At 34.1% G+C, this 19,993-nt stretch overlaps 1 long non-coding RNA gene across 3 annotated transcripts; it reads left to right on the top strand.

The window, feature by feature from the left end:
- Positions 1-16,787: 16,787 nt before the first annotated feature.
- On the top strand, positions 16,788-19,777 carry LOC128246662 (uncharacterized). 3 transcript variants are annotated; one of them, XR_008263319.1, is made up of 3 exons: positions 16,788-16,872; positions 18,451-18,578; positions 19,659-19,777. It is a non-coding gene; the product is annotated as an uncharacterized LOC128246662 (long non-coding RNA). The 3 variants fall into 3 exon arrangements; XR_008263320.1 differs by having other exon boundaries at positions 19,656-19,777; XR_008263321.1 differs by lacking the exon at positions 16,788-16,872 and adding an exon at positions 17,007-17,078.
- Positions 19,778-19,993: the final 216 nt, after the last annotated feature.

Genomic DNA, 19,993 nt, shown 5'->3' with positions numbered 1-19,993 from the left:
GTCGATAGCCTTTTAACGTTTTACGCCATTTAATTTGAGTGGTAAAAATGTATAATATGCATTTATTAAGGGTTAAAAGGTTGTAAGTAAGTGCTTACACAAGATTATGGTTTAATGCGACACACATTTTATAAACACAGGGATAAAATAAGAATCTCAATAAAAATTGTCAAGACATTTAAAACATAGAAAATATTATCATGAAATAACTAAATCCCCCCCACAAACAAAATGCTTGTAGGATAAAATGAATGATTCATTTACAACATTATAAATTTATATTTAACGCCTAATTAGCATTTAATTGCATCATGATATGATTCATATTTTTTCCGGGTTTTGACAATTTCGCAGAGGGAGTACCCCTGTCCGAAAACGATGACCCACATTCTATTCTAAACGACACTGTACACGCAGATATTATCATTCATCGGCCGAAGCAAAATCGAAACACAGGTATATAGGATTCTGCTTTTTATATTATGTTCTGTAACTCGCAGATAATTAAATAATTGCTTATTTTATAATTTTAATCGCGTTATATTACGTAAAATGCAGTTTATTCGAACTATATTAACCGCATAACATAGATTGAGAACTCATTACAGCGTTATTTATAGCAAGCTTATTAATAAGCAGTAGCTTTTGCCCTCGAGGTATTTTCGATGCGAATGTATATGTAAATTAGGCCGGTGACCACCGCAGTTCTAACCGCGCTGGGGTTGATACGACCGTGCGCGCATTAATTCGCCAAAAGTTAAAAATGTTATGTCGAATTGCCAATGCGATTTCAGGAATACGGTTATAAAAGTATGCAGGCCTAGCTGCCTACAGCCTTATTAAGAATATACGAACTACCAGAATGCACCTGATTGCACCATGGTAAACAATTTTTAGAAATGGAGGCAAACACATTCACGAATAGAGGAAGAGCTACGCTCCTGACTATGGCTGTAAACCGAACACTAATTTATTCTTATTGGCATGCTGTTGTACGTGTGTGTGTGGTCTTAACTAGGATCAGGGCCTGTCCCAAAATGTCAGGCCCAAGTATTGGTGGTTGAGTGCGGGACGCGATGTTTACTCTTCCAAGGAGCCTCAATGTTGTTGTTTTTTTCAGTGCCAATTGAACAACATGATAAAATATTAGCTTTGTTGTCATAAGTGACCATGCCCAAGCTGTCCCTGGTCAAAGCATGCCTTAGCCTTCGTTTATAACGTCTGAAGTAAAACAACAACACTTTTTTCCTCTGAAACAGCAAGGCACAGACCCTTGAAATAAGATCTTAACCATTATGTAATGGTGCTCAACACAGTTTGTTCAAATTAAGTTTTTGCTGTCCGGACTGGCCCAGTGTGGTACAAGGTTTTCAATATACTTTGTCTTACTTTACAAATCTTCTTTGCCCGAATTCAAGACATCTACTCTCACTCACACTCCAACCACATTCCTGTAAGAGAAACTCAAGTAACCAATTGATTGGAAAAAGGGAAGTGACACTCAAGTGATCTGGCCCCGATTTCTCCAAACTTTTTAAGTCCCTTATAACAGGATTAAGCTAATCTCATTATTGTTTGTTTTCAATTTATTGCATTATATTAACTTCTTTCAGAAATTTTATACTTTAAATAGAAATTATCTGTATGATAATCACAATACACCATTGTTCATTTATAAAAAAATCAATTTAAGTCAGTATTTAAGCTAAATTAAATAAGCTACTTAAGCCTGTTAAGCTTAAGAAGTCTTTAGAAAATTGGGCCTGTTCATATCCACATGCCTCGCTTACACTCCACTTCATCAAGTGACCAATACGGTACAAATACATTATGTTTTAATAATCATATCGGATTATCTGTTTCACTATCATGGTGGTGTTTATAGTATACGATGTAAACATATGTGATTTGAGTACCTTTTTGTCAGTAATTGCGGCAAACAAATGACAATTAAAATTATTATTCTTAAAATGAATCTTACCTTTTAAAACAGTTCGCTAATAAAAAATAAACATTTTGGATTGTAAATAACAGTTCTAAAATTCGTTAAAATGCATGTTTTCTGTTTCCTGTTGTTTTTAAAATATAACCGTTTTCAATTGTATCACGTGATTTGAACATATTCGTATATAATCGTAATGTAATTTAGTCTGCATGAAGTGGGCTTAGCGTTTGAAAATAAATTAAAGATGGAAGTTGAATGCACTTTATAAAAAAGCACATGGATATAAAAGGCGAATTCATCTACTTCTTAAGAAAAATAACAACTCGGACAGAAAGCAAATCAAGAAATGTAGGAAAACTAAGATCGTATAATGATGACAGAAACAATAGTAATAATATTAATAATAATAATAAAATAATAATAATAATTATTATTATTATTATTATTATTATTATTATTATTATTATTATTATTATTATTATTATCATCATTATTATTATTATTGTTTCTGTCATCATTAGCCGATCCGATTATAACGTCGCTAGGCCGCTTACTTCACACCACTAAGCCGCTATTTTCACGTACATAATGCTGTTTTTTTATTGCAGTCATCGATGAATTACAACCATCAAGTTTTCAAGGCGGTCAAGATCAGCATAAACCAAAACAAATATGTGAATGGTGCATCCTTCTGAAAATTGATGTCTTCACAGAAGGCACGTTTTTTAAGTACATGTACTCCAATGGACTGTCCCGGTCTATCGAATATTGTCTGGGAACGATCATGCCCCATAGTCGTTCCAAATTTATTAAATATTTCATCTTTACTGCTTGTCATGTACATTATGGGTGGTCTAGTCGTGCACTTACAAATGTCCCACACACAAAACACTTACGTGTTACTCATTTCTGAGCCGTTATTACAGAGGATTAACTCATTGTGTGTGGCGAGATTGATTTATCTGAATTCGGCCCTTTATTTCCGAGTCCAGTCTTAGACCAAAATTGTCAAAATTATGCACCTAGAAAAAAAGCTGACCAGGCACATTGGCTTGTATTCATGAAAATCTTATGACCAGTAATATTCTTCACTTTGAAATGACATATGTGTGGATTTGACTGAATAAGTTTTATAAATGGCACCCAAATATATCTCATATAAATTCACAAGGCCACTTGAACCGACCTCGGAGGATTAGATGTAAATACAAACCGAATGAGTCTGAGTGTTAAATATACATGACGAGGAGAAACTATCAGCTATTTGGAAATATAAGTGACCTGAAAATACTGGGCTACATGATGTACATGCACTGGACTTCTATAAAAATCAAATTTTCAAAAGGATGCGCATATCACATAATTGTTTTGTTTCGTACTGATTATGAACGCAAATCTGATTTTTGCAATACATCCCTTGATGCAAGAATAGGCAGCGAGCTATAAGTTCGTGAAGTTAGCAGCCGAGCGGCCGTGCGGCGCGAAATTGCGCGAATTAGGGTCCTATCAGCATAGATTTGTTCTCTATTCAATGAAATTGAACATCCGTTTTGGGGAAAAAACAATGATAAATCAAAGCATATTGATTCATAGATAAACAGAAATCATTTTTATATGAGCTTTCCCCTTTAACAATATTTTTTTTTTTCTAAAAACTTCAACACTCTGAAGCGAGTATAAAAATATTCAATCAACCAGTCCAGCTAGGGAAGATGCTGGTATTCGCTAAAGGATATTGATTTGTGAAAAGGAACATTAGATTTATTAATGTTTTATCAATGTTTTAGAAGAAAACGCAAATAGAATAATTAGGAAGCAATTTAAGCCGCTAGGCTGTCTGGTCGCCAGGCCGCTTGCTTCAAGCAGCTTGGCCGAAATGCCGATAGGCCGGTAACATCACGTACATTGCAGCTTTGAGGTTTTACGCATTTTTATTATTCAGAGTGTGGTCAGGGAATTGATATGCATTTTTAATAGCGAACAGTCAGTTGAATTATTATTCTTATAAGTAGTAGTAATATAATAATTGTTAATATCATTAATATTATTATTATTATTATTATTATTATTATTATTAGTAGTAGTAGTAGTAGTAGTAGTAGTAGTAGTAGTAGTAGTAGTAGTAGTAGTAGTAGTAGTAGTAGCAGTAGATAATTTAAAAAAAATCCTACATCACTTGAGTTGTTATTCACTCCGAGGTGTAATTTTACAACCCGAAATAGATTCATTCGCTATTTCTGTCCATGTGCTTTTCTTTATTAAGTGTTTCCGACTTAACATTTTGTGTTTTAACATTAAAGACCGGTTTTTGCTAAACAAACACAAAAACAATTATGTACGAAAACACATTTAGATAAGGTGATAAAATGAATATAGACTATTTTATTTTCTCCTTTTTTAAATCAATATTCATGTATAAAGATTGATTAATTTGTACTGTGATTTAAGGTATTTTTCAGATCAATATACGGCAGTCGTACCTGGTTGACTATACGTTTAATATCAGTTTAATTCTAAACTAACTTAGTTACATAACATCGATGTTGCACGGATGATCTTAACAAGCGAAGTTCTAAAATATAATCCGACTGTAGAAATAATGGCACAGTCATACTGTTATCGTGACGTGATATTATGACATGCGTAATCAAGTAGATAAACAGCTATTAACTTAGTTCTTTTAAAAATATACAGTTCATGTTGACCGCAAAGTCAGTATTATCTATTATATCGCCTCAATCAATAAAGATATTTGGGTCCAGCATATAAGTAATTAATTGTACATTATTATTATTATTATTATTATTATTATTATTATTATTATTATTATTATTATTATTTGTTTGATTGTTTGATTGTTGTTTGTTTGTTTGTTCATTCGTTCGTTCGTTCGTCTGTTCGCTCGTTCGTGCCTTCATTCACTCATTCGTTCGTTCGTTCGTTCATCATTCATTCATTCGTTCATTCGTTCATTCATGCGTTCATTCATTCATTCATTCATTCATTCATTCATTCATTCATTCATTCATTCATTCATTCATTCATTCATTCATTCATTCATTCATTCATTCATTCATTCATTCATTCATTCATTCATTCATTCATTCATTCATTCATTCATTCATTCATTCATTCATTCATTCATTCATTCATTCATTCATTCATTCTTTCATTCATTCATTCATTCATTAATTCATTCATTCATTCAATCAGTTACTCAGTCACTCAGTCACTCAGTCACTCAGTCACTCACACACTCACTCGATCACTCGATCTCTCGATCACTCACTCACTCACTCACTCACTCACTCACTCACTCACTCACTCACTCACTCACTCACTCACTCACTCACTCACTCACTCACTCACTCACTCACTCACTCACTCACTCACTCACTCACTCACTCACTCACTCACTCACTCACTCACTCACTCACTCACTCACTCACTCACTCACTCACTCACTCACTCACTCACTCACTCACTCACTCACTCACTCACTCACTCACTCACTCACTCACTCACTCACTCACTCACTCACTCACTCACTCACTCACTCACTCACTCACTCACTCACTCACTCACTCACTCACTCACTCACTCACTCACTCACTCACTCACTCACTCACTCACTCACTCACTCACTCACTCACTCACTCACTCACTCACTCACTCACTCACTCACTCACTCACTCACTCACTCACTCACTCACTCACTCACTCACTCACTCACTCACTCACTCACTCACTCACTCACTCACTCACTCACTCACCCACCCACCCAGCTCTGTTGCAACTGAAATAAATCATTTCTTACAAGTTGTTAGAATTAGTATGTTTACCTCCAAAAAAATTCAAACTGCAGAAGGCACGTATGTGTTTCTTGTATCGTTTTGTTTGCCCCAAATGAGCGATATCTTGTCTTAAAGATTAAAAGTGAGCTAACACGATTACAGACTTTTTGTAAACGTGTACATGAGACATAAAAATGCGTAACGAGTCCGTTTATTAAACGTCAAAGTAAAACATAGTTTAAATACTTCGTGGATATGCATCGCAAGCTTTAACAATTTGATGTATGTCGTTCAAATACTAAATTAAATGTTTTAAAGACTTATTTCTAAAATTATATATTTATAAGAATAGTTTAAGAATTTCGTTAAAAACTTATTCAAATGCTATGATATTTCCATCCGGATAGGGAAATAAACTGTCTGCATTCGGATTATAGGATTTGTTTTGATCATGCAATTATACATTGGGTATGTATTCATTCTCATTCATCAGTGGTTTTATAATGATATTTCTAACGCATAGAATCATCACTCGAGTGGAGAGATAAGGTTGGTTTAAGCCGATTAAGAATAGTTCGTTCTCAAGAGGTTTAACACGTTCTCAAAGGCAGATAAACAAATATCTGCTATTGATATCTACTGTATAAACATACACTTGGTCGTATCCTTTCAATCTTTAAGATGCTGGTACAGATAGGTAGACACATTTAGCAGTTAGTTTCCTGCTTCGAGAGTTATTGCAAATATCGGGATAATTATATTGTATTAATTTTGATTTACTGTTATAGTATTATTGATGGCATTTTTAAATAAACCAAACTGACAATACTATTATCATATGCTATATAAAAGGAGTTATTTTTTGTCTATAATAACAAAGTGTTTTTCCTTAAATAAGAAAATGTCTGTATAATAATGCTTTGGGTGAAATCTTTAACAATAACGCATTAAATTTCATTAAACTAGTCGCAACTTCTTGCATCAACCAAGCCTGGTCTGGCCTGGCATTTAAAAATGAATGGTTAAAGGATACAAGCGCCACATGTAACAAGTTTCTTCGAAATCCTCAAGACAACTAAAGCAGTAATTCAAACTAAATTCATGATGCACGTACATAACGTATCTGCAATAAACTAAGTCGACAACACATAAGAATCAATTATTACTAATATCTTCTTTAAATCAACTTGAGTGTTTCGTTGCTTGTTCCAAAATCATATTTCCATTTAAGTTTTATAATTACTTAGCATCGCATGAAAGTGAGTATCTGAAGATTTTTTTAAAAATGCAGTCAACTAGTTAATCAAAGTATCTGAGGTACCCTCCAAGTTTGAACGACATCAACCTTAAATAGGCTCTATTTTAATCAAGTGAGAAAACTGCTAAAATGTAAAAGATATTTACCGCAACCAGAAGCCAATAACTAGAATGGATAAGCCGAAATACAAAGTATAACCACGGTATTAGCAAGTAATATCCCCGTAGCAGCTAATCAGAAAAAAATGCACTTAGACTGTTAAATGGTGAAATGCTAAATAACATTTAAAATATTAGATATCTCTGCTTAATTTGTTTACGCCCATGTCATTTTTCAGAAATAGCGATACGGGTAACGGTGTAAGTTCATGTTTTACATAATTAAACGAAAAAGGTCTTTATATGCAAAGTTTAAGTTTAAAACTACTAGATGAAGGTGATGTGACGCACAAAGACCAGGTTCTGGTACAAAGGGGACATTTAGGGCTACAATCTGATACTAGCCAAGCTATTATGCAAGTATGTGGACTCTGTGGGGGGAGCGGATTAAGTAATACTCGGGTAAATAATACTATAAGTCAGAAAGTAAGTAAGTAAGTTTGACATTGACATGTGCACAACACAAATGATATTCACAAAACAATAAGTCACCTTAATGTTAACATTTCTCAAGCATTGGTACATATATTAACTTATATAAGTATGTCAGTAGCGGTCCTGTTTCTCTTAAGCAAATAGTGTGTTCTATTAAAAATTAAAAGTACTCATAATGATTTCCAGAATACCGAACAGTTAATGTGTTAATCTAACATCCTTCAGTAAATGAGGATACTTGGTCGGTTATACAATGTTGAAACATATACATGTTTAATACAAAATTAAATGACACAAGACATATTAATACAAGTATAAATGCTATGCATACAGTGTACTTTTTCTTAGAGCATAAGCTTTCACATTATTTCGCTAACTACCTCATTTTTTAATTCATTAAAAACGCTAATTTTTCGATGTCAGTAAGATAAATGAAATGATCTTCAGAAAGCACAGGACCGATGCATGAAATTATTGTATTAGTATACAATGAGCACTTTAATACAGAATGACACTCATTCTCAACCTCTTGGGCTTCGCATAGTCTACAAAATCTTGCATCCACAGGTTCACCTAGATACCGCCCAGTTTCTATTCTTAAAGGTAATATACCTGTACGTGTTTGGGCCAGCAAAGAACGTTCATTTTTGGTCAGGCCTAAGTCCAAATAGCTTTCGTATTTAAAGTATCGCTTTAATACCGTATACGTTCTTAATTTCGACATAGATTAGACCCCTCTTGGCAAAATGTTTATATAGTGGTTTGTTATTGAAACTGTCTATATGCCCTATGTGTGTCACGATCTTCTGAAACTCGCTTTACCAATTACAAGTTCACCTGTTATAGTCCATTTAAAACACCTAGGCGCACAGTCCGTTAAGGTTTATGAGCACGAGCATATTCCAGAGGCGCAGCATGTTAATCCAACGTCTATTACGAGTTGGGATATAAGCCAGTGTCGCCAATAAGCGCGGGAACAGGGGCGAATCTATGTACGCCAAAGGCGTATCTTATCAACGGTTTTGGACATTGTGTGAGGATTGGAACTGCTTGAATCTCAATACTGAGGTCCAGTAATATACAGGTACAACACAAGAATTATACAACTTCTCGTATGGCCTGAAACCAATGTGTTTTAGTTTATGCCCTTTGTTGATAACACTTCCTAGAGCTCTACCCATTGGATAAGTCATCGCTTGTGAAAATAAAATCGCCTTTGTCATAACAAGTTCAAGTTCAATTTCGCCAATTCGAAATGAGTGTTTAATTCGCGGCCTTTCCGGAAGTTCATGTATTACGCCAACGTGTATATTAACTGTTGAGGGCGTCAAGCATGTTTTGCTACTTTTCTTTGGTGTCATTAACACTATATCGTCAGCTTACATGAGGATACAAATTTTACTGTCCCCGATAGCGATGCCACATCTTGGGAAGTTGATTTCCTTAACGAGAACATTGGCAAAAATTGCAAAAAGCGTCGGCGACAATGTGCAACCTTGTTTCACACCAGTGACACAATAAAACCAGTCCGTTTCGAAGTGTTAAACCGGACACAAGATAGATAATTTGCGTTAACATTCTTTACTGAAATATAAAACTTCTCAAATATTTTGTTAAGTAGTAGTTTGTACAAGAGCATGTCCCTGTGAATGTTACCAAAACAGCGTCGCAAGTCGACGTACTTTGAAAATGCATTTTTGTTGTTCCATATAACACTATTAGGCTTGTAAACATGATCTTCATTAGATGTATTGGTCCGGAATCCATTTTGCTCGTCCGCAAGGATATATTCATTTTCGAGGTTTTGTTAGTCGTTTGTTCAAAAATGCAGTGTACAGCTTACTGATGGGGATAATAAGCTAATCCCTCTATAATTCATTGGGATACAGGCAAGAGGGGACATATAGTTCTCAATCCTGACTCAAGCCAATGAGGGAGGATTGAGAAGGTTTACTCAAAATGACTATAAGTGTCAAGGACCGCAGATTTTTCTATCATACGCCAGTGTGTGGATATTTGTTGGTGTTAATACTTCTAGATTGTGTTGACCATCAAAGGCACCGTTTCCAGGCTTCCTCGAAGTATTGGTTAAACGTTTACCAGTGGTAAACTATCGGATTTGTACAAATATGAACGACAAGAAATGCCTCAAGAACTAACTTGAAACTAACTAACTTGAAGATGGTTATTATTATTATGAAATATAGAGGAAACGACGTTATATTATATGATATCCTCCAGTATGCCTGGTGTGATTTTGACGTCCGTATAAACAGCGATCTCTTTTGAATAAGCTCGGCTAAATTTGGTTCCCAACTTTGTTTTAGATTGTGTTAACATTGTTATTCAGACGACATTTTGTATTTAAGGAGCATTTTTATAGCGCCTATAATGTGTTCATTTAAATTAAGCTTGGAACATTTGAATACAAATAGATTGTAATATATTTGAAGCCTTCATACACTGAAATTTTTCTCATCGTAATGTTTCATCTTCAAATAAAATGTATAAGACAAAACAATGAGGTAAACCATAATATTTTTTCACAAGTAAAAGCAAAAATAAATTTACCGTTTAAGTTATATTTCAAAATACTTCTATATTTATAAAGATGCAAAGTGCATGGCGTTTTTAAAATAACCAAATATAACACCAAATGAACTTTTATTAGAAAATGGAAAAATAAATTTGGAATGTAATAAAACATAATAAATGTTCTTGCAGAAAACACTTTCATACTTATCACTTAGTCTAGTGCATTTTAATGGAATTGTGTAATGATTTATACCCCCATCTCCAGGATGTTTACACAGGGCACGTGTCCAGTCGACCATTTTACTGATTTCATCAGCAGAATATGCATACCGCTGTATCGGATACGATTGTTGATTAGTCAGTTCTGTTATCTCGACTCCGCCTTCCGTCTGGTGATCGGCATTTTCACAACTCAGCTGATTTTAATCATTTGTTACTCAAATGCTTCGCATAGTTTGTAATTTGAAGGCATATAATGATACTATGTCATGGCTGGCAGTATTTTAATATCTTTGTTAGTTCATTATTGATTCTGATCGTTTCTGATCGAATAAACTTTGAGAAGTCAAATTCATATGATTAATTGAAAATGCACTACGTCTTCTTAACACGTTGTCACGGAGAGCACTGCAATGCTGACTATAAAAAAACAACACCAACAACAAAAAACATGACTGTATCAACAACCAGTCAAAAAGTCTTGCCCTAGAACAGAACATTACACAAACATTCAAAGAATTGGTTAATTCCAGGGCTCTTTTGTGAAGTCACATAAAACGTTCATTTAACTACGTCGCGGAGCAATAACAGAACAATGGAGGGGACGGTGTGTGTTTTCATATCTCATATTGAAATAATATGTCGTCAATAATATAATGAAATAAATGAATAAAAGTTCTGTGTGTTACAAGGCAGTATTATTACGTTACTTTAATGCAGAGTTTGCCTTGATGTATTTTCAGGCAACATGCAGAAACACTCCCAACGCAGGGAGTGTAGTGAGTGTCAAGTATGGCTCAAAAACATTTTCTGTATATTAATTTATGTGACATACCTAACTGTCTTTTTGTAGTGTTGATGCCATGTTTCTATGCAAATTAATGTATCTATGTATTAACCTTTTGTATTGTAAATACATTTAAGATATTGTTCACTTGCTGATCAACGCTATTGCATTGACAAAATACAATATATGATAAACTGATAATACTGACGAGGGCATGAGGCAAACATAGTTACTTTCCAATGTTAAAGCTGCACTCTCACACTTTGGACGTTTTGACAACTTTTTTTCATTTCTAGCTCTACTGGCCAAAGGACAGAAGAGCTTATGCGATGCTAATGTGTACGTAGTATGTGCGTCCGTGCGTCTGTAAACAATCCTCGTTAACATGATACAGCCTTCAGTTTTGATTGTATCTTGATGAAATCTGTATAGTATCTACATATCCATTAGAGCTCGGTTCCTTTCGAAAACCAGCCAGATCCGCCCATGCATGCCTAGATTATGGGCCTTGATAGTATAAAAAATCATGTAAGCAATTGATTGTTAACACGATACAGCCTTCAGTTTTAATTGTATCTCGATGAAACTTGTACAGTATCTACATATCCATAAGAGCTCGGTTCCTTTCGAAAACCAGCCAGATCCGCTCATGCATGCCTAGATTATGGGCCTTGATATTAAAAAATTAGTGTGTCAGTAAACAATTGCTCGGTAACACGATACAGTCTTCAGTTTTGATTGTATCTTGATGAAACTTGTACAGTATTTGGATATCCATTAGAGCTCAGTTCCTTTCGAAAACCTGATCTGCCAATGTTTCCTGGATAATGGGCCTTGAAATTATTGGATGATGGGTCTTGATAGTATAAAAAAATGCTATTTTGTAATAAATGCTTGCGAATATGATACAGTCTTCAGTTTTGAGTATTCAGATACCCATAAGGGGTTGGTTCTTTTTCGAAAACAGTGATGTTGACCACACAAAACCAACCTGTAGAGAATAGGCCCTTTTGGGTCTCTTGTTTGTTTTGGATTGGTACCATCCAATCTTTGCGAAAATGCATGGAAACCAGTGATATAAGACTACTGAAAAAACATTCAATCGCAGACTTTTCTATTTAAGATAAAACATTGGATGTTTTATGCACTTTTCTTAAATCGTTAGTAACATTAATTTCGAAGAAAATATGAAATCTGCGATCTAATGTTTTATCAGCAATCTTTTACCATTGGTTTGCAGATATTTACGCAAACATTTGCTCATTCTAAGACAAAATAAAAGTTGTTAAAACAGTATATCTGTGAGAATGCAGCTCTAAATGTTTTGGCAAACATGTTTTTGATTTTGCAGCACAATCAATCTTGAAAATTGCTTGATTTTACTGCTGTATTAGATATTACAGGGGTAATGGGGGATTTTTTTAGTGTTTTTATTGCTTTTTTTGTGATTCATACAGTCATACTTCATTCCTCAGGGCACAACTTACAAATAGACAGAACAGAAAAATGGTCATTTTAAAAGGTCAAGGACAATGCAAGTTGAACAATCATATTGTTCATGGCTTGTATGTTCGGTATATTTTGTTGCAAATGCTATAAAAAAGTTGAAAGTGAAAAATAACTTCATAGTTGAAATGATGGCTTTAAATGGTACTGTCAGATGAGAAACAGCACTATTAAAAAATATGTTAATGGTACTTTATTATTTTAATCAGTTTTAGATATTGTATGAAAATTATTATCTTATTTTGTACATGAGACCTTTCTTTTAAACAGTTATTGACAATATAACAATGTGTTTATGAAGCCTTAGATCAAAACTAAAAGCTGCACTTTCACAGATTGTCATTTTAGACACTTTTAAAAATATGTCTCAAAATCAGCTGATTGTTTATCATTCCCTTAATTCAGTCATATTAGATAATTCACAATAGAACCAATCAAAAATGTTTAGTAAGACTGCCGAAAAGTTCATTTACATTGAATATTTCGTAATGCTATTACCCATAAAACATTATTTTAGCCAAAAATATGACAAAATGCAATCTGATCTTTTTTCAGCAGTCTTATATCACTTAAAATTGGGTCTAGATATTTCTGCAAAAAATGGTCTATTTATAGATCAACAATAAAAGAGTACCGGTAGTCAAAACGATCAATTAGTGAGATTGCAGCTTGAAATACACCTTTTTAAGACCGCTGTAAAATTCCAATGGTTTGCCTCAATCTTTAAAGTTAGCATACTGTTTAATTGACAACCATACTTTTTGTTTAAAAATGTCGTGATATGTTTGTACAATGTGTTTATACAATTCATTAAAGAAGTCAAAACAAATTTGTTTATCTTGTAATTTGTTTTCTATTACTTAAATGACCCAGACAAAAATGGGAACGTCAGTGCTGGTTCTTTTACTTTTAACATCTAATGAAGTTTCTATTGGTGTAGCAACAAGGAGGTGTTACATTAAGGATGCATCATTTAAACCAAATTATACAGACATATGCACAACATACAGGCGTGTAGTCGCCTATACGTGAATACGCGGTTGAAAAAACCTGGTTCTGAAAAAAAATCAAAGTTGCTGTATGCGAACTTGACTACATGATCCAAAAACTGGTTATTTTCCAGTACTAAATAATGCACATCGGAACGCCCAGAATGCACTAGATTGCACCATGGTTTTCAAAAATTTCTAAGGGGGGCATGGCCCCGAACCCCCCCTGCACATTTATGAATCCACATGAATAGAGGGGTAGCTACGCCCCTGACATTATTGAAACCACAGTGTGGCTAAACAACACTTGTATGTTTATCCTACGCAGTGATCTCCCATGGAAATGCAATCGTCAAAGAATCTGAAGGGGATGTTCATATGGACTAGATTTGAAATACACCAAGTGTTTAAAAAAGTTGATTTCAGTCACGAAGAGAATCAACCATACTCCTCACTTGTTGGAGTAAGATGAAAAGTCCACTTTCCGCGGGAAAGAAAGTACATTGAAAATGTTCATTTGATTCAATTGACTTTATCTTTTTATAAATATGTTGCAATACATAAAATACGTTATTTTTTATAAATGTTTACCCATGTTGAATTTTATGTGGCAAATTTATTGGAGATTTATATATTAAGAAACTCGGTTTTTTAGTATGTCGAAGTTTTTGAGTGAATATAAGCGAAGCGTTCAGGGTTTTGAAAATGCATCTTTCCTCGGATTTTATAGATTGTTATTACGAAATAAAGTATTGTGAATCAAACGAAGTGTTAAAGCTAAGCTATTGATGGCTGGAACCCTAAATGTTGATATTTGCTAAAATATATAGCCTTTGAAGTCCAAAATTTTGAAATGCGTTACTAACACGATTCAGCAAAAGGCTGTTGCACAATCAGTTGATTGACATAATCTACGAGTATGTGTTATCTGCACCGGCATGGGCTTGCTCCCATCTTTAACCAGATTTATTTTACTTTTACTTTAATCGTTTTTCAAAAATGCAATTGAAGTATAAAAGAAAATCAACCTGGTTACTATTATTTCTGCAATTTCAGTACCAAGGAGTAAAATAAATATAAGTGTTCAGATGCATTACGAGAAAAAATATGTCTGGTGCCAGAACATGAGAAAGTCTCTTTAAACAGAAAAGTTTTGGCAGATACTCTGTCAGTCAGATGATCATAATTGTATAAATAATAGCTTTTATACGTTGTCATTCCTGTTCATCAGAGGTCGGATGATAAATATAATGCATAGCATCATCGCTCTGGAGTACGAGAACGTTGTAAACAGAGTATGTTTAAACTGAACATGCGTCTGTATATTTCGATGTCATAACACGTTTAAGCTGTTTAAAGGAACTATAACATTATGAAACAACAATTCTAATTACTGAAACTCATTGGCTCAATCTTTCCACATCCGCCCCTCCGTCAGAACAGAAATATAATGGCTTAAAATGTTGGGCCGGGGTAGGTGTACTCCTCTAATTTATAGTCCGAAATAGTGCATTTTTATCTTAATATTGTATTTTTCCCGATATTGACTGAGAATGTATAAACGGACGATTCAAAGGGGTGGAGGGCGGCGCGCGCGCGCTGGGACCGACCCCCCCCCCCCTCCTGAATCTGCAATTGAGTACATGCATTAATACCGTCTCCGTAGCCTATTGGTTAAGGCGTTTGCTTATGGAAGTCGTAGTCGTGTGTTTATTCCATGGTACATTTAGCTCGATCCTTTTGCCGCGTGATGCCTGCCTCTCGGTACTTTAAGGATGAAAGTGGTTTAGTGGTGTAGGTTTCTGCTTCTAACCCACGACGATGTGGGGTCGATTCCCGCCAGGGGTACTATCTCATGGATGGCCTCTAAAAAATGACACACTAACAGTTTCTAGCCAGGAAACGGACTCGAGAGTGATTTTATCAGTTATTCACCTTTAGCAAAATCGAGCTTGTTTCTTTTAGTTAGATTTAACCAATGAAAGTTGTACCCGTTCATCGGTGCTTTGAAAAATAATTAAAGGACCCTGTTTGAAGCAAGTGCTTGCGCTTTCACGGGTAATCCTTGACCGAGTGGTCTAAAGGAATACATTAAGTGTTCTCTAACCTTTAAGTCGATTAAAAATTCAATATTATAACCAAGTACCACCAGGAAGTTTCTTTGGAAAATGCAAAATTAAGCAAACAGTTTGATTGTTTAGATTTATTAGTGAAATATGCAGTTGATAAAACAGTTTTCTGAAAAGGAATAATAAAACTACACATCTGACGCAGCTGTATATAATAAAACTGCTTTAGATTGCACACAAGTTGAAAATGCCGATGGTATACGCGAAATCAGGTAACAACTATATCTTGCATTGTTATAACATTGTTTTGTTATATGATAATGTTATTGAGAAAGTAAAGTTTATTGGTGCGTCCAGCGCTAGAGTATCATGGTTTCACCCCCCCCCCCCTTTTTCTGCTGGGGTGCTGTGACCCTCATGCTTCACAAATAAAGGGTCTCTAGGGCCAAACCGATTATCTTCATCTTCACTTATGTTTTACTATCTAATATACATATTGGACGACTCCTCTAAATTAATATGGTACAACTTCATAGTGGTAAGACTTTGTGTGGTTATAATCTCTTGTAATTTGCAGGACTTACTCTGTAGACTTTACATGCTATGTCACCCATTACCAAATTGCAGCTCATGGCCCTTTCCACAACCTGAAAAGCAGAACAAAAATGTAAAGCATACTTTGGAAATCAGCCCATTTATTTTTAAAGCAACCATATTATTTTTACAAAACAATCCAAAAAATACAGGTACATCAAAACTCTTACTTATTTATATGTCGAAACAATCTGTTCTATCATAACATCTTTTCAAAACGCACGTTAAAATGTCGTTATTCTTTGTTCGTTGATATCAGTCACAAAACACGATTGTTCCGCCTTTTGCTGTATTTTAAGTGAATCACCGAGTGGGCTTATTTTTCACTTCATTGTGTAAGATACAGAAAATACAAAAACTGTACCATATTCAAGGAAGCAAATTTGAGTTTGATTATGCAAAGCGTAAAGCAATAGCTTCCATCAGTAAAAGGAATACAAAACTTAAGAGAATCACCTAAACTGTGATAAGGCAAGCATAAGAATTAATCAAGCATAATGCCTGTACAAATTGTGGACTTTATTATACCAGGATGGGTGGCAGTTGGTGGGGGTGTATGTTCATTCTATTTAAGGGTGTTATGGTAATTATCTTTTTAATATAATATGACATGAACATCTACTAAATAGAGATTGAGTACAAACTAGACATTAAGTATAAGGGTTTGTTCAAGAAGATCTTTATTTTTTAACTGAAATTACACTACAGAAATTATCACCAACATCTTAGCAGCAAAAGGAACATACACTTTTAACTTATATGGATATAGTGGTGCTGAATGGGACGACTGTAAGTTGAAGTGTATTTCTTATGTTGTCCATTCTTAAAACTGCGTCAGTAGCTTGCTTTCTCTGTTCATCTTGGTTCTGAAAGCAATACTTATATATTATGTGCACTGTATAATTCTTTACTACAGATTTGTAATACACAAAAAAAGTTAAAATTGCTATTTAAAACTGAAAGTATCTTTTTGTGTCAATTACGGGCCAAATTAAACCTTTTTTCTTAAGCTTCATATTGTAAAAATATGAACTTTTGGCATTAGGAATAGAGAAAATAATGGCTAATAACAGCTGAAAAAAGCCCTGATGAGTAACAAACAATACATGTTCATATACACCTACAAATAAATTATATCAAATATAAAATGGTTAAACACAGTTCTGTTTACTTAAGTAACATGCCCTGCCTCATTGACTTCTTTTTGATCAAACCCCTACATTTGTGTGAGACACCAGAATTACAAAAAGCGACAATTTTAGTCATGGAAGCTTTAAAAACATCATACCTGGTGAATAAAACTAACATGAACACTACAAATCACGAAATTACATAAGGGCGTATAATAAAATTTAAATAAAAAGTTATTTGAAGCTTGGATCTGATGTTTACCTGGTCTATTATCATAAATATAAGGGGTCACTTCGAGACAAGCAGTCCCCATAATAAAAATAAATGGGTTACACAAATCTATAGACAGAATACCTATCTGCAGCACCAATTCTTACACAGTTTGTTTATGAACAGGTTACTTATGGGGACTGCTGCCCAGTTGAACTGGAATCTACTCGAAATCCATTCAAAATAACACTCAAAAGTTCAATATTCCAAAAGGCTTAAAGGGCTTCTATTAATTTTGCAATCATTTTGACAGACAAATTTGGTGTATCCACACAAATGCGCGTTACAGGAACTTGGATAACATTTGGACATTCAACTGTTCAATGATTCATTAGTTTGCCTGTAGTCACCAAAACAAAGCAAAATCGTCAAGACTATGCAGCAGGTTGTATGGACTACGTTAGGTATAACCCACGAGCTGTACACAAGAAAGTAAGATTCAAAGGATTAGTATCAATCTTGATTTAGTTTTGTGTGCGCCGATGTTGCATGAATGAAGTTGTCAACAAGCCTTGTTATTCTATGGCATGACAATGTCGCTGACATGTACCACTCAGTTCACTGACAAGCCGGGTCATGTTGAAAAGAAATGATAAGGGCGGTATAACGGGAAACCGCTCAATTAAATGAAAAAGTGATTTACTGATTTTGTCCCGTCGATGCCATTGTCTATCTCAGATTGTTATACGACCTCTTATTGGGCATCACAATTATTAATATAATGTAAAATAGCTCGACTACCGTAAATTGGTCGTTTAAGGTGATTCAACATGGCGGCGACCATGCAAAAAAGTTTATTGGAGGCTCTGGATGCGATTCGAACACATGAAATTGAGACGACAACTCGTTTGGTGTCATGGTCTTCGCTGAAAGGATTTGGAAATCTTGGTAATGATTTTAATATTGCTCTAACTTCGAGTTTATAAACGAGAGTCAACAAAGGAGAAACACATTTTTGGTGTCTATCTTGAAAATAAATTATGAAAATTTTGTAGTTGAAGCATAAAATACTGGTCATATTATCTATCATGATCAACGCAGTATAGATTTGTTCCTCTTGTCTATCGTAAAATATTATTCTTGAAATGTTGAACTTTAGCTGTTTATCCAGATTATTTCTTATTATCTATCGTAAAATATGTTGTTGTTTTTTATGATAGACAATAAGAATTATTTATATTTTTCTTATTTGTCCTATAATTAAATGAAAACACAAGTAGTAAGTTTCTTACAGTCCATCATGTTTTTGCTTTACTGTAATTATGTATAAAAAAATTCGTATTGTCTATCATAAAATATATTTATTAAAATGTATGATAGACAGTAAGAAATATATTTCATGATAGATAATAATGAAAATACTATCAGATAGACAGTAAGAAAAAATTTCATGATAGACAATAAGAACTATTTTGAATTAAATATATGTATTAAAATTTATGATAGAGAGAAAAATATTTCATGACAGACAATAATAAAAACAATTCATGATAGACAATTTATAAGATATATTAAAAAAAAATCTTATTATCTATCATAAAATATGATAATATTTATGATACTAAGACAGTTAGAAAATATTTCATGATAGGCAATAATAAAAACAATTCTTGATAGACAGTACGAAATATTTTTCATGATAGACAATAAGAAATATATTTCTTGATAGACAATAAGAATATTTTTTCTTATGTTTCATTAACATAAAGAAATATTGTCTATCATAAAACATGGTTTTCTTAATTGTCTTTCCTAAACGTATATATTTTATATATTTTCTAATATAAAACGAATCTTTCATACTGGGATTAATCTTATCAATAAAAAAATAGAAATGAACATTACTGTTCATTTAACTTTAACCATTGTTTATCTGCCATCACATGGTTTCAAGATAAGTTTAATGAATTTTATTATAATAATAAGTTAATAAGTGATACTGGTTATGAAAGTTTATCTTAAAAGCAGGGGAGAGTTCAGGATTAGACGTTAGAGAGGGCATACCTAAGGGGCGTACTCCGCTCCCCAAGAGAGGGCATACCTAAGGGGCGTACTCCGCTCCCCAAGAGAGGACATACCAAAGGTGCGTACCCCTCCCCCAAAGGGAGCAATTTGTGAAGAAATCAGAAAGACATACAAGTGAACATAACACATCGGTGGCCTTCAAGTAGTGGTGATATTGACTTCATGGCACATATTCAAGGATTGCGTTCTGCTACAAGACTGGAGAAAATAATTTTTTTCTTAGTTTTATGGCATGTATGCTTTTCTTGTTTTCAACAAATATCACACGGATGATGGAT

This window comes from Mya arenaria, chromosome 9 (genome assembly GCF_026914265.1).
Source record: "Mya arenaria isolate MELC-2E11 chromosome 9, ASM2691426v1".
Taxonomy (NCBI): Eukaryota; Metazoa; Mollusca; class Bivalvia; order Myida; family Myidae; genus Mya; species Mya arenaria.
This window is presented reverse-complemented; position numbering and strand designations above follow the sequence as displayed.